Source organism: Cornus florida, unplaced genomic scaffold, assembly GCF_030987335.1.
Source record: "Cornus florida cultivar Cherokee Brave unplaced genomic scaffold, ASM3098733v1 CherokeeBrave_3.0.0_Hap2_Chr08, whole genome shotgun sequence".
In the NCBI taxonomy this organism is placed as follows: Eukaryota; Viridiplantae; Streptophyta; class Magnoliopsida; order Cornales; family Cornaceae; genus Cornus; species Cornus florida.
Genome location: NW_026775578.1, coordinates 42,114,674 through 42,117,500, shown reverse-complemented (window position 1 = coordinate 42,117,500; position 2,827 = coordinate 42,114,674). Strand labels below are relative to the sequence as shown.

The 2,827-nt window shown below is 29.0% G+C and overlaps 1 pseudogene; it reads right to left on the bottom strand.

Annotated features, from left to right (window-relative positions):
• Nucleotides 1-2,522, bottom strand: part of LOC132271480 (beta-glucosidase 12-like) — a 12,714-nt pseudogene extending 10,192 nt beyond the window's left edge.
• Nucleotides 2,523-2,827: the final 305 nt, after the last annotated feature.

Genomic DNA, 2,827 nt, shown 5'->3' with positions numbered 1-2,827 from the left:
CATGCAACAGCCCCATGCACCTTGTATCGATGTTAAGAATCAACAGCCACATCTCCATTACCACCATCACTTATCTTCTCTACAATCCACAATGAAAAAAATTAGATATATAACATGTGTCATTTTCATTTTTATTTTTATTTTTACTTTTTTTCCCGAATGAAAATATTATAAATAGAAACAAAACCAACAACAAAAGGGAAGTCATTGTAATTAAAATTTGAAAAATTTATAAATCAATTCTACCATAATTTTTTTATAATATTAGTCTTAATATATAGATTGAGGAAAATATAATCCAAAAAGAATGATAAAAATGCAACTGAAAGAGATGGATCTTTGGAAGGAAAAAAATATTTGTTAACAAATTAATCTTCCTTGAACAATTGTTTCAATTTTCTAAAAATTCCTTTTTCAAATAAAAATTTGACTGCATTGATTTTACTTTGAGAAATATATATTATTATTACCTCCATAATTGATTAATAAAGAGATATTTACCATTTTAATGAAATAAAATCTTCCAAACTTTAATAAAACACAATTATTAGGAACAAAATAAAGAAGTACGTTAATCACTTATACAAGGAGTAAAATATATTTATCATTTAAAAAGTGACAACTAAAACTATTAACATATACTTTTATCTTTATTATTTTGGCATTTTTGTCATTGCCGGTATCATAACACTTTATTTTTTCCTTCTTACAAATATTAGCTCCGACATGGATAGTAGCATGTAATGTAAGATAATTTTATTTGCAAACATCATTTAACAAAAATGATAAATGTCTAACACGAGGGGATGTTATTGTCTACATAACAATGAACCTCTGTTTCACAAGCTTGGAGTTCAGAAGTGAGGCTAAATGAGTTTTGGTTAAAAAAAATTTATGAATTTCAAAAATAATATATATATATATATATATAAGTTATATTTATTTTCCAACTCACTATATTTTGGCAAATAAATAAGTGCTTTGAAAAAAAATTGGAAAGGCCAACTCAAATTTTTTAATGAGTTTTTGAAGCAAGAGTTAATTTTTTTTTTTTTTTTTTTTTCATGGCCAGAATGTAAGTGGTTAGAAGGTTCAAACAAGTTCCAGCGAGTAACCCAACCATTTAGGCAACACAACACTTACAAGCAAAAGTTTCATTTATTTACAAAATAACTATTTTTATATGATTATGACCAAAATTTTGAAAAAAAAAAAAAAAAAAAAATTGGTGAATAAATTTTGTAAAGTTTTGGGCCATGCCCCCACCCCCCCCTCCCTTCCCTTCTCGTTTCATTACGGTATATATATATATAACCTAAGAGAGGCTTTTAGAAAATTTTATTTATATTTATATATATATATATAACCTAAGAGAGGCTTTTAGAAAATTTCATTTTTATTTATAAAATATTGAATAATTTTATAAATGTCCCTATAACTTTTATTTTTTGCCCTATTTTTTATTTTCTTCTTCACTCGCACCCATATTGCACATAAACACTAGCCAATAACTCTATCATCTCTAGTCGATCTCTATCCCGACTATCCCTCCCTTATCATCCCTCCTCCATCATCCATGACTTTCTCTTTAAATAACTAAATAAATAATTTTATTTCTATTCTTTTGGTTGACAATTCATCTTTTCATAGGAGTGTAAATATTAAGAGTTTAAGACAATAAGAAAAGTCCAAATTAATTTATAGTTGACAAATAGAGGAGATACTATTGAGTTACTACCTTGTTTTATATTTAATAGGGTTGCAACATTTTTAAATGTATTTTACGAAAATATTATCAATCCGTAATAGAGTTTAATATTATCTTGACTTGTGTTTTTAAAACCTAATTATTGTTTAAAGTCGCCTCCACTAAAACAAATTTCTGATCAGTCAATATATATATATATATATATATATATATATATATATATATTGTGTTTGGTTTTAGACCACATTTGCTGTTTTTTCAAGGCCAAGAGAGACCTGGATATGTATGTGTGAAATAATCCCATATACTTTCTGATCAGTCACTCTCTCTCTCTCTCTCTCTCTATATATATATATATATATATTGTGTTTGGTTTTAGACCAAATTTGCTATTTTTTTCAAGAGCAAGAGAGACCTGGATATGTATGTGTGAAATAATCCCATATACTTGGGCCTTTTCCATCTTCATTTGCAGCACCTTCATACTGAAAACAAATAAAAACATAAGAATGTAGCTACAAACATATACTACTGTATTATCTTTATCTATATATAGTACTATGGATATTTTTGAAACTTTTGAGTAACTCATGATATTTCAACCTACCTGATAAGCAGACGATGCTGTCCCGAAGACAAAACCATCCGTAAAAATGCTACAGTTCAGTGAATCAATTATGTAACTAGGCGATAATGGTTCACTTTTGCGATCAATCAAAGACCTGCCATAACTCCTTGGAAAACCTGCATTGCTAATTATCACTGCATTACTAATGACCAGTAGGGCTAAGAGGAGATAGCTTGGAGTCCCCATCAGAATTAGAGCTTAATCACTTTTGGTTATACCAATAATATTAGCTCCGTTGGCGAGTAAACGGAAGCACAGGCTGGGGTTTATATAGAGCTAACTGAAGCTAGGGTGGTGGAAGAGTAATTCATGCTCATGGAAGCCATGTATTCGCGTGAATCACTGTGCAATTTTTAAAACTAATTGTCGTACAATACCTCATTTCATTATTGACTTTGCGTAGCTCTACAAGTTAGTTTTTTTTTTTTACCTGGCAAGGGTTAGATGGTTAGAGAATTAAGAGTTAGGGGGTTAGGGTAGCGTAGGGGATT